Below are 13,255 nucleotides of genomic sequence, written 5' to 3'. Positions count from 1 at the left end.
CCCAACTTCAAACTATACCACAAAGGTACAGTAATCAAGACAGTATGGTACTGGCACAAAAACAGAAATATAGATCAATGGTACAGTATAGAATGCCCAGAGATAAACCCATGCACATATGGGCACCTAATTTACGACAAAGGAGGCAAGAACATAAAATGGAGAAAAGACAGCCTCTTCAATAAGTGTTGTTGGGAAAACTGGACAGCTACATGTAAAAGAATAAAATTAGAACACTCCCTAACACCATACACAAAAATAAACTCAGAATGGATTAAAGACCTAAATGTAAGACCAGACACTGTAAAAGTCTTAGAAGAAAACATAGGAAAAACACTCTATGACATAAATCACAGCAAGATCTTTTTTGACCCACCTCCTAGAGAAAAAGAAATTTAAAAAAAAATAAACAAATGGGACTTAATTAAACTTAAAAGCTTTTGCACAGCAAAGGAAACTATAAACAAGACAAAAAGACAACTCTCAAAATGGGAGAAAATATTTGCAAATGAAACAATGGACAAAAGATTAATTTCCAAAATATACAAGCAGCTCATGGATCTCAATATCAGAAAAACAAACAATCCAGTTAAAAAATGGGTGGAAGACCTAAATAGATATTTCACCAAGGAAGGCATACAGATGGCCAAGATGCACATGACAAGATGCTCAACATCACTAAATATTAGAGAAATGCAAATCAAAACTACAATGAGGTAACACCTCACACTGGTCAGAATGGCCATTATCCAAAAATCTAGAAACAATAAATGCTGGAAAGGGTGTGGTGAAAAGGGAACCCTCCTGCACTGTTGGTGGGAATGTAAATTGATACAACCACTGTGGAAAACAGTATGGAGGTTGCTTAAAAAACTAAAAATAGAACTACCATATGACCCAGCAATCCCACTACTGGGCACATACCCTGAGAAAACCATAATTCAAAAAGAGACATGTACCACAATGTTCATTGCAGCACTATTAACAATAGCCAGGACATGGAACCAACCAAAATGTCCATCGACAGATGAATGGATAAAGAAGATGTGGTGGGCTTCCCTGGTGGCACAGTGGTTGAGAGTCCGCCTGCCGATGCAGGGGACACGGGTTCATGCCCTGGTCTGGGAAGATCCCACATGCTGCGGAGCGGCTAGGCCCATGAGCCATGGCCGCTGAGCCTGTGCGTCCGGAGCCTGTGCTCCGCAACGGGAGAGGCCACAACAGTGCAAGGCCCGCGTACTCCAAACAACAACAACAACAACGAAAAAGATGTGGCACATATATACAATGGAATATTACTCAGCCATAAAAAGAAATGAAATTGAGCTATTTGTAGTGAGGCGGATGGACATAGAGTCTGTCATACAGAGTGAAGTAAGTCAGAAAGAGAAAACAAATACCATACGCTAATGCATATACATGGAATCTTAAAAAAACAATGGTACTGATGAACCTAGTTGCAGGGCAGGAATAAAGAGGTAGACATAGAAAATGGACTTGAGGACATGGGGTGGGACAGTGAAGCTGGGGCAAAGTGAGAGTAGCATTGACATATATACACTACCGAATGTAACATAGTTGACTGGTGGGAAGCAGCGGCATAGCACAGGGAGATCAGCTTGGTGCTTTGTTATGACCTAGAGGGGTGGGATAGGGAGGGTGGGAGGGAGGCTCAGGAGGGAGGGGATGTGGGGACATGTGTATGCATATGGCTGATTCTCTTTGTTGTGCAACAGAAACTAACACAGTATCGTGAAGCAATTATACTCCAATAAAGATCTATTTTAAAAAAAAAAGAGGCTTAACAATATTTTTATTTTGAAATAATTTCAGATTTTAAATGAAATTTTGCAAAAATAGTACAAAATATTCCCACATATGTTTTACCTATATTCCCCAAATGTTAACAATTTATCACACTTACTTTTTCATTCTATCATTCTTACTATCATTCTATCTATCTACTTATCTACCTATTTATTCTTTTTTCCTGAGACATTTGAGGGTAAGTTGCCAACATCAGGATGTACGTCCTCAAAACAGGTTATTTTATTTTACTTAACCACAGTACTCTGATCAAAATCAGTAAGTTCATACGGATACGATACTGTTGTCTAACCTATAGACCTTATTCAGATTTTATCAATTGTTTTACAAATGCCCACTTTCTGATTCAATATCCAATGCAAAATCACCCTTGCATTAGTTGTCATGTGTCTTTAGCCTCTTTTAATCTGGAACAGTTCACGATCTTGACAATTTTGAAGAGTTCCAGCCAGCTACTTTGTAGACTATCTCTCAATCTGGGTTTTTCTTTTTTTGTTTTGTTTTGTTTTAATATTGTTTATTAGCACAGTAACAAATGCAGACTTCAGTAGTCCTCAACATAGAACCAATCCACTGAACAACTCCTATTCCATGCCTTACAGTTAACAGCTTAAGGTATTTTACTACAGGTTTTCACAAGTTCTGATGCAAACCTCTATCTTTTCATAAGAAAGTAGATTGGCATATAAAATAAAATACATAACTACTCATTTCCTATACGGTGTCATATAGCCATGTGTCCATTTTATATATATGAGATGACAGTCTCTAAAAGCTGTTAAATATCAATGTTCCCTTCCAAGAAGGGAAAACAAATTCCAATTTTTTTAAACAAAAAACTGTATATAGTCTTGCAAGGACTTGACATAAATGGCCACGTGTGTAACCTGTACAAATTAAGCTGTTTCAAGTTACAGACTACAAGCAACTGAACCCAAATGTCTATTCTTCTCTGTATTGCATTTCAGCTAATATTGCAGAACTAATGACAGTTTTAAACGTTGCTATTGCCAATTCTGTCTATTGTAGCAAGATACCTTAAGTTACAACAAAATCTTAGGAAATAAGACTGAATAATATCTGTTATAGAAATACCCTACTCTTTATCAACTCCCACCCTCCCCTACCCCATCAAAATCATAAGCAGCTCTCTCTGTGACAGACAAATAATGTAAAGAATTGTGAAAATCCATTTTATGTAGCGTACCCCTTGGTCCACTGTCTGGCCATTCTGTCGTGTTCTGCTCTGTTGGTCATATACTGAGTGGCAATACTTCCCACCAAGGGGTCGGCAGGATTACAGTCTGTAAGAAGTGAGCAGATAGAAAGAAGGACTTTAGATATGGTTAGTGCTGGACTCCAGTTATCTTTCAATATGTCCAAGCAAATAACTTCTTGACTTAATACTACAAGTGATAGATTCTTGTCCGAAATGCAATCTTTGGAGGCTTGAAGGGATATTCTGGGGTAAAAGTGATATCAAGGAAGAATACACCACCCTCATACACGGACCCTGGAGGCCGTAGGATGGTTGATCTCCATTCCTAGCTGTTATCGCCTTTGGGACCAGCACTGCAGTTGGGTGGAGGGTCTAAAGTGATGTCCGCCAGCTGCTTCTGAATCCTCTTGGCGCTCGTGGAGAGGGGTTTGGAGTTTTTGCTCATGCTGACCTTACTCTCCTTCTTCTTGGGGGTGTTTGTTTCTCGGTTTGCTGGTTGGAGGACGAAAATGGGGAGGAGCTGGTTCTGGCCCTCAAATTTTCATCCGCAGAGTGACCCCCCCCCAACCCCACCCAGCAAACAGCCCCTCTCTTCGTGTCTGGCTGCTTCGCTGCGGCTGAGCCTGGCCACTCGAGTCTCTCTCTCGCTGGGAGAGAAGTGGAAGTGCAGCAACAGCAACTACTAAACAGGCAGTGGCTTCCCCCAGCCACACACGGGGGCACACCCCGCTCCTCCCCCCCGCCCCTCCCACACCGGCCCCGTCCCACCCACGCGGGCTCCCCGCCCCCTGGACACCTCCAGGGAGAGGGGCGCGAGCAGCGCTCGGGGGACCCCGGGAAGCCCGGCCCCCTCCGGACCCGGGACGCTAGGCCCAGGGGGCGAGGGCTGTGAATTTTCTCTCAAGAGGTCTGGGGACCGCCCTGGGTTTTTCTGATGTTTCCTTTGACTAAATTCAGGTTCTGCATTTTGGGTGGGAATCACAGAAATGTTCCTGCTTTGTGCGTCACCTGTGCCAGTTTGTCTCATTACTGATGACATCACCTTTGATTACTTGGATAAGGTGCTGTCTGGCTAGATCTCTTCCTCTCCATAAAGTTAGTATTTTCCCTTCCCAATTAAAAAGTATCTGTGTGGCAGTACTACAAAGCTATAAAGAATATTCTGTTTCTCATCATATTTTTCCTTCTTAGTTTTAGCATCCATTGATAATTCTTGCTTGAAACAATTATTGCTCCATGCTCTCCACATCCTACCTCCTTCCTGCACACACAGCTGAAATACAGTTCCTAGCCCTCTTCCTCAGAGGGACAATACAACTTGTTCTAGCCCATAAACTCTGACTGCAGGTGGTGTATGTCCCTTCCTGGTTTGGCCCCCAAATGTCTCATATTATCCTACAAGGTCTTTGTCAGTCGATCGCATGCATAAGATCTAGTAAAGGACTCCAAGAAGTCTTTGGTAATTGTGGAGCCACTAGAACCTGAAATCTAAGCCATTAAGGGAGTCCTGTGAGCTTGGAAGGGGGAAATGTGTTTTCATGAATTTTAACTGGACCTTAGCATTCCCTGTATTTACGAATGTAGTCAGTGGTTACAACAGTGTTAGCAAAATGTGCCTTTGTCTCCCATAGAAATCACAGATACTTCATATCACATTACACTTGATGCAGATATCTTGAAATATATTTACCTGGCACTATTTTTTAATTAACTTTGAATTTTGGTTACTAGCTCTTTTTTTTTTCTCTTCCACATTTACAAACACTATTCTTAGAGGAGGCCCACAGGCATCACCAGACTGCTAAAGGGCTCCAAGACATAAAATAGGGTAAGTTGGATGGAGCTGATCCCTGAGTCCCCACTTGGTGGGGAGCCATCAGGAAAGCAGGTGGGGAGTATTTGCACTAGAATTTGTGTGAGAGAGAGAAATAAGCCACTGAGATTTATGATGTTATTTGTTCAGCAATTATCCTGTTCAGACTAACAGAAAGAATGAAGTCACAAATTTGGAAATTAACATTCATGGGAAGATAGTTGAAGCCATGGGATCGGACGTGATAACTGAAGAAGGAGAAAGAAAAAGAAGCCAAGTGCTGAACTTTGGGTAAATATTACATTTTGAAAAAGAAAACAAAAAAAACTGTTAAGGAAGCAGACAGAATAGAAGAAATGCAATAGTAGAAAGACAACCAGAAATATATGGGGCAAGAAATTACAGAAATGACACCATGTTTTAATTCCTCAGATGTCTTCATATAGAAAGTCCTTATATGTGGTCTCTGCTAAAAAGATAAGAAACGAAAACATTTGGGGTAGGTTTTCTGAAATATACCTAGAAATTTGCTAAATGACAGGTATAGTACTTCTCCAAGTCTAGTTTCTTTAGCTATAAGAAAATTGCTCTTCAGATTAGAAGAGGTAATAAAAGCAAACACATGCAAAAGAAGCTTGTATAGCTTCTGACGTGTATCTGTCCTAAATAAAATTGTCTCTTTCTCTCCTCAAACCTTCTCCTCTACCATTTCACAGACTATCCCAGAATTTGAGAAGTAAAGAGTACATTAAGAAAACTAAACATTCTGAGTCAAAAGCATTGGTATTAGACTTATTATACTAGTTACACTATGAATATTCTACCTATAAAACTAAAATAAGCAAAATCATGATTAGAATTCAGCCAGCACCTTGAGATTCTATTTGGGAGACAGACTGAGTGATAATTACAGAAAAGAGAGGCTGTGATTTTAAAATGCCACCCAAAGAGTATCAAGAAAACACACCACAATTTGATGGGGTTTTGTACCAGGGGGTCCTCACGAGCTACACAAAAATGCACATCGGGGTACTGGCACAAAAACAGAAATATAGATCAATGGAACAGGATAGAAAGCCCAGAGATAAACCCACGCACATATGGTCACCTTATCTTTGATAAAGGAGGCAAGAATATACAGTGGAGAAAAGACAGTCTCTTCAATAAGAAGCTCTGGGAAAACTGGACAGCTACATGTAAAAGAATGAAATTAGAGCACTCCCTAACACCATACACAAAAATAAACTCAAAATGGATTAAAGACCTAAATATAAGGCCAGACACTATAAAACTCTTAGAGGAAAACATAGGCAGACCACTCTATGACATAAATCACAGCAAGATCCTTTTTGACCCACCTCCTAGGGAAATGGAAATAAAAACAAAAATAAACAAATGGGACCTAATGAAACTTAAAACCTTTTGCATAGCAAAGGAAACCATAAACAAGACAAAAAGACAACCCTGAAAATGGAGAAAATATTTGCAAATGAAGCAACTGACAAAGGATTAATCTCCAAAATATACAAGCAGCTCATGCAGCTCCATATCAAAAAAACAAACAATCCAATCCAAAAATAGGCAGAAGACCTAAATAGACATTTCTCCAAAGAAGATATACAGATGGGCAACAAACACATGAAAGAATGCTCAACACCATTAATCATTGGAGAAATGCAAATCAAAACTACAATGAGATATCATCTCACACCGGTCAGAATGGCCATCATCAAAAAATCTAGAAAAAATAAATGCTGGAGAGGATGTCGAGAAAAGGGAACACTCTTGCACTGCTGGTGGGAATGTAAATTGATGCAGCCACTATGGAGAACAGTGTGGAGGTTCCTTAAAAAACTACAAATAGAACTACCATACAACACAGCAATCCCACTACTGGGCATATAACCTGAGAAAACCATAATTCAAAAAGAGTCATGTACCAAAATGTTCATTGCAGCTCTATTTACAATAGCCAGGAGATGGAAGCAACCTAAGTGTCCATCATCAGATGAACGGATAAAGAAGATGTGGCACATACATACAATGGAATATTACTCAGCCATAAAACGAAACGAAATTGAGTTACTTGTAGTGAGGTGGATGGACCTAGAGTCTGTCATACAGAGCGAAGTAAGTCAGAAAGAGAAAAACAAATACCGTATGCTAACACATATATATATGGAATCTAAAAAAAAATGGTTCTAAAAAATGGCAAGATAGGAATAAGGACGCAGACGTAGAGAATGGACTTAAGGACATGGGGAGGGGGAAGGGGAAGCTGGGACGAAGTGAGAGAGTGGCATGGACATATATACACTACCGAATGTAAAACAGATAGCTAGTGGGATGCAGCCTCATAGCACAGGGAGATAAGCTCAGTGCTTTGTGACCACCTAGAGGGGTGGGATAGGGAGGGTGGGATGGAGATGCAAGAGGGAGGAGATATGGGGATATATGTATACGTATAGCTGATTCACTTTGTTATAAAGCAGAAACTAACACACCATTGTAAAGCAATTATACTCCAATAAAGATGTTTAAAAAAAAATGCACATCGGTCCTTAGAAACTCAACTTGAATCCCTCCAATGCTGGTACCCCTCTTATCTCATGTTCTTTTATCACAAACACAAAATGAAGGGGAGGGGAGTGATGCTAAAATGTTAATCCATGAACTATAAACACATATATATAACTTTAGCTACATGTTATTTGTTCAGGGTGTTTTTGTTGGTTTTTTTTTTTTTTTTTTTTTTTTTGCGGTACGCGGGCCTCTCACTGTTGTGGCATCTCTCGTTGCGGAGCACAGGCTCTGGACGCGCAGGCTCAGCCGCCATGGCTCACGGGTCCAGCTGCTCCACAGCATGTGAAATCTTCCCGGACCGGGGCACGAACCCGTGTCCCCTGTATCGGCAGGCGGACTCTCAACCACTGCACCACCAGGGAAGCCCTGTTCAGTTGTTTTAATAATGGATGTGGATGTCTTACATAGAAAAGAAATATGAAACTGTAGGCATTCTAAAACATTCACTTACAAAGTTGCCTGGAAAATGAAAAAAACAGATTAACATTGCCACAGTCTTTAAAACAAAATCTACCTCTCATCTGCTTAGAAAAGTTTTATTAAGCAGCACTTGGAATCACCATTTCCAAAATATGGATTTGAGCAAATGAAAGCGTTTTGATAGGAGTCCTTTAATTGCATCTCTTTCTTCTCTCACCTTAGAGCTGCTTTTCTTTTACCCCAAATTGAGGAATGTGCAATTTTCTAGAGGCTGAGACTGTTTCCATAATCAGCAGCCATCTATACAGAATGACAGTAGAACTGAAAAGATTCTAACCTATGCCACCAAAAAATTTTCCAAAGAATTGACTCTATGAAAAACGCCAGAATCTGAGTGACAAGTCCTAGCAACTCCTCCCTCTTACAGTTTCAGGAAGAAAGTGCTGCCATCTACAGGACGTATATGGAACTAATGCCTACAAAAAAAGATGGAGAGTCTTTTGGCTTTTATAGTTGTAAACAGCTAAAGAGAAAAAACCAAAAAAAAGCACGACAAAGGAGAGTAATAAAATGTGCCCGCTTCCAAATTCATTTACTAAATATATTCTACTTCTCTGTTTTCTAATCTTCAGCCACTAACCATATGTGGCTAATAAGCCCTTGAAATGTGGCTAATGTGACTGAGGAATGAAGTTTCTTTTTTAATTTCATTTAATTAACTCAATTGACTTCAAATTTAAAACTGACACTCAATTCAGTCATTGGAAAACTTTTAAGTATGTTTGTGACAAGTTGGGTATATGAATTTACTTTTTCAACTGTAAGTTTTATGATATCTACATATAGATAAAATATGCCTGATGAAAGCTGTGCTGTAAGTGAAAAATACAAAATTTTGAAGACTTAGTCCAAAGCCAAGGAATGTAATATATCTCATTAATAATTTTTATATTGATAACATTTTGAAATTATGATATGTTGGATAAAATGTGTCAAGGTTAATTTCACTGGCTTCCTTTTACTTTTTAATTTGATGACTAGAAAATTTTAAGTGACACATGTGACTCACATTATACTTCTATTGCACAGCACTGTTCCGATTTAAAGGCCCAAAAGAAAAGAGGTAAATGTGTTCAGTGTCTTACAGAATTACATGAAGTGCTATATTATAAAATGTTCTTAGGTTCTGAGTGTTTAATTGCTATCTGGCCCCAAGATTAATAAAAAGCATGCAGTAGACACTGATATTTGTATGGATTAATAGAACACAACTTTTAGAGGAAATTATCTAACATCACTTTCAATAACCCTCATTGTGACTGATAAATATCTAAAAATGGTAGAAATTTTAGATCTTGATGAATGTAATTGTAACTATTGATAACCATCTATATCATGGCGAACGAACTGATGACAGAAACCACACATTTTAAAAGAAATTCCAATAAGTTTGTCCTCTGTTCCATTTCTTCCATCAGTTTCCAGCATTCTATCTCCAGACTATGCATTTCAAGGACTCCACCCCAGTGATCTCCCACTGCCCTTCACTCTCCCAAGTGCAGGGCACAGACTCTTCTCCGTGGTCCCTGCCTTTGTCCTTAGCTAGAAAGCAGTCCTCCATAGCATAACCATATCCTTCATGGAGGGTGTCTTCTTCCAAGCCACAAAAATCATACCTCCCCTTTCTTTCTCCTCCATAACCCATCTTTAACATATTCTTCTGTTACTTAGAAAACAAAAACAAACAAAGACAGGCAGATGATTCAGCTGGCAGATACCCACACAAAGATAGGGAGCTCGATGTTCCTGATGTGGCGAGACTGTCCCATTATAACCTTCAAAGTCTCACCTTGCCGCAGACCAGAACGTATGGTCACCCTACTTGAAAGTCTCACCTTGCCGGAGACCAGGACTGTTGGTCACCCTACTTGCCAATCTGACCTGTTGACAGCAAAGCAAGAAAGAGGAGAACGTCATAGTTTATGCTCCAGCAACACCCCACTGCCTGTGTTTCCTGCAGTTTCTAGCCTCTTTCCTTTACTGGTAAACACAGCCACCTTTCTCCTTACCGCTTCCTTAACTGGCCTGATTTATGTTAATCTTTCAGGCATCATTTCCCTTCCAAATTCTTTACTCATTCCCCCAGGCTGAGGTCAGTTGTTAACACTGTATTTTAATCCTCTGTCCATCCCCCAAGACCCCCATCGGCTGTGAGTTCCTTGAAGTCAAAACCGGAGATGACATCCATTTTTGTCTTCTCATCACCTGGTAGCCGAATTTGTGAGTGAATGAAGGTTGGTGTGTCTTAGAAAGGCACCTGAGCTTCGGGTAATTTCATGTTTTTATTTTTCTTTTAAAATTTATTGGAGTGTAGTTGATCTACAAGGTTGTGTTAGTTTCAGGTACCCAGCAAAGTGAATCAGTTATACCTATACATATATCCACTTTTTTTCAGATTCTTTTCCTATATAGGCCATTAGAGTATGAAGTAGAGTTCCCTGTGCTATATAGTAGGTCCCTATTAGTTATCTATTTAATATATAGCTTATTAGTTATCTATTTAATAATATAGTGTGTATGTGGCAATCCAATCTTCCAATTCATCCCTCCCCCCGCTTACCCCCTGGTAACCATGAGTTTGTTTTCTAGATCTGTAACTCTAATTCTGTTTTGTAGATAAGTTCATTTGTCAGACAGAGAAAGACAAATATGATATGATATCGCTTATATGTGGAAGCTTTGGGTAATTTCTTTGGCCTTCTTCAAGCTAATTCACTGCTCTTCTGCCATAACAACAAACTGTTTTCAAGACTGGATGCCCATGTCTTTCTCTGCCTTGGAGAATCTTAATCAGTTCTTAGCTCCTCCAACACAGTAGATAATACTATCCTGTCACTAGCCCCTGACTGGCACCATCCCCACTGCCCTTGAGAATGAATGAAGGACAGTGGGAAATTGCTGGGGGTAGGGTCCTTGAAATATATAGTCTGGAGATAGAATGCTGGAAATTGATGGAAGAAATGAAACAGAGGACAAACTTATTGGAAGAAAAGAAACACACGCACACACAAAAGCACACACACACCAAAAAGCAACAGGAACAACAACCACACACACAAAAATGAAACTTGTTTTTGTTTTCAACACTGACTAGTAATTTTTGCTCTTGGGTGTTGGAATTGCTCAATACGCATATTTCTTTCCGTTGTGGGAGGAGAGGGAATATGTTTATGCCACTGAAGAATGTAGCAAGGTGGAGAGAATGTGTAGAAATAATGGAAGACGTGTACCTAAAGATTTCTGCATATGGAAAAGTGACTCTGAGTGGTTCTCAGAGTGCTGGAAACTAAGGGAGATGCAAAAGAGTATCAGACACAGCCCTACTTTTCCAGGAGCTACAGAGGTTATTATTTGGAACTTATATAAATATGTTTTATAAGTATTATGTAACACTTAAGGAAATAAACTGCTTTTAGAAATACACAGAAAAATCTAAACACATGTTGAACATTTTAACATATTAACATACATATTTGTTATGTATTTTAAACTTATCCATTTTAATATAGTAAAATAAAATTTACATATCTTTTATATAATAACATTTTGAAATATATTCAAATATATTTTAAAATATGTTTTCAGATACTAGATATTAGTGGTCATTTTTGAGTGCTAATTATGTAAAATAACTTTACCAGTATGATTCTCAAAACCCTATGAAATGAGTTTTATAATTATCTCTATTACAGAGAAACCTGTGGCACAGAGAAGTGAGGAAATGAGTCCAAGGTCATAGAACTGGTAAATGGGAGAGCTGGGATTTTAAGGAGATTTATCACCCTTTAAAAGTGATAGCCCATTTGCAGCAACATGGATGGACCTAGAGATTATCATATAAAATGAAGTAACTCAGGCAGAAAAAGACAAATATTATATGGTATCACTTATATGTGGAGTCTAAAAAACTGATACAAATGAACTTATTTACAAAACAGAAATAGACTCACAGATATAGAAAACAAACTTACCATAGGGGAAAGGGGGTGGGGGAGATAAATTAGGAGTCTGGGATTAACATATACACACTACCATATGTAAAATAGATAGAAAACAACAACCTACTATATAGCACGGGATACGTTCAATGTACACAAGATATGTTCAATATCTTGTAATAACCTATAACAGAAAAGAATCTGAAAAACAATATACATACATATATAATGTATACATATATATGTATAATTGAATCACTTTGTTGTACACCTGAAACTAACACATTTAAATTAACTATACTTCAATTTAAAAAATGGTTACAGGGACTTCCCTGGTGGTCCAGTGGTTAAGAATTCGCCTTCCAATGCAGGAGACATGGGTTTGATCCCTGGTCAGGGAACCACGTGCCACGGGGCGACTAAGCCCACACGCCACAACTACTGAGCCTGCATGCCACAACTAGAGAGCCCGCATGCTGCAATGACAGAGCCCACATGCTCTGGAGCCTGCACGCCACAACTAGAGAGAAGCCCACGCAACGCAACAAAGAGCCTGCACGCCACAACGAATGATCCCACGTGCCGCATCTAAGACCCGACAGAGCCAATAAATAAATAAATAAATAAATATTTTTAAAAATAAAAAAATCTTTAAATGGTTATACAATTTTTTTTCATTTTAAAAATCAATTGGTAGAATTCACATGTTTAAAAAAAAAGTGATAGCAGCCCCCTGGATTGCAAAGAAAGACAGCCACACTACTCACCAAAAATCAAATAACATATCAGCAAAACTAAGTTATAAGATAATCTATAAAATCCAAAGCAATATTTCAGCACACACCATGCTGTTTTGGTACAAGCTGCACAACATGTGTCCCAACAGATGCTCTGAAGATAAGTATACACCTTAGTAAAGAAATGACTATTTCTGGAGGAATAAACCCATGCATGGAAGAGTAGACAATAGAGTCTTTATGACAAATTTGTTTCATATTCATTTAAGTTAGAATCATAGTCATTTTTGACCTGGAAGATACCTCAGAAGTGGTTGTCAATAATGACTGCTCATTAGAAGAAACTTGGGAACTTTAAAAACTATTAAGATCTGATTACCACCATAGAGATCATGATTTAATTGGTCTGGGGTCCACTATTTGCAGATGACATGATGCTATATACAGAAAACCCTAAAGATACCATAAAATATTGTTAGAACTAATAAATGAATTCAGTAACGTCACAGGATACAAAGTCAATATAAAGAAATCCATGGTGTTTCTATACACTAATAATGAACTATCAGAAAGAGAAATTAAGAAAACAATCCCATTTACAATTGCATTGAAAAGAATAAAATACCTAGGAATAAATTTAACCAAGGAGGTAAAAGAC

The 13,255-nt window shown here is 38.7% G+C and overlaps 1 pseudogene across 1 annotated transcript in view; it reads right to left on the bottom strand.

Moving 5' to 3' along the window:
- Positions 1–2,870: 2,870 nt before the first annotated feature.
- LOC309831515 (ubiquitin-conjugating enzyme E2 E1-like) overlaps positions 2,871–13,255 on the bottom strand; it is a 75,786-nt pseudogene continuing 65,401 nt past the window's right edge. The window contains exon 2 of the transcript in view: positions 2,871–3,693. The product of the transcript in view is annotated as a ubiquitin-conjugating enzyme E2 E1-like (transcript). The remainder of the gene's footprint in view (positions 3,694–13,255) is intronic.

Source organism: Grampus griseus (assembly GCF_964374135.1).
Source record: "Grampus griseus genome assembly, chromosome: 13".
NCBI lineage: Eukaryota > Metazoa > Chordata > Mammalia > Artiodactyla > Delphinidae > Grampus > Grampus griseus.
The sequence above is the reverse complement of the archived record's forward strand: the minus strand, read 5'-3'. Positions and strand labels throughout refer to the sequence as shown.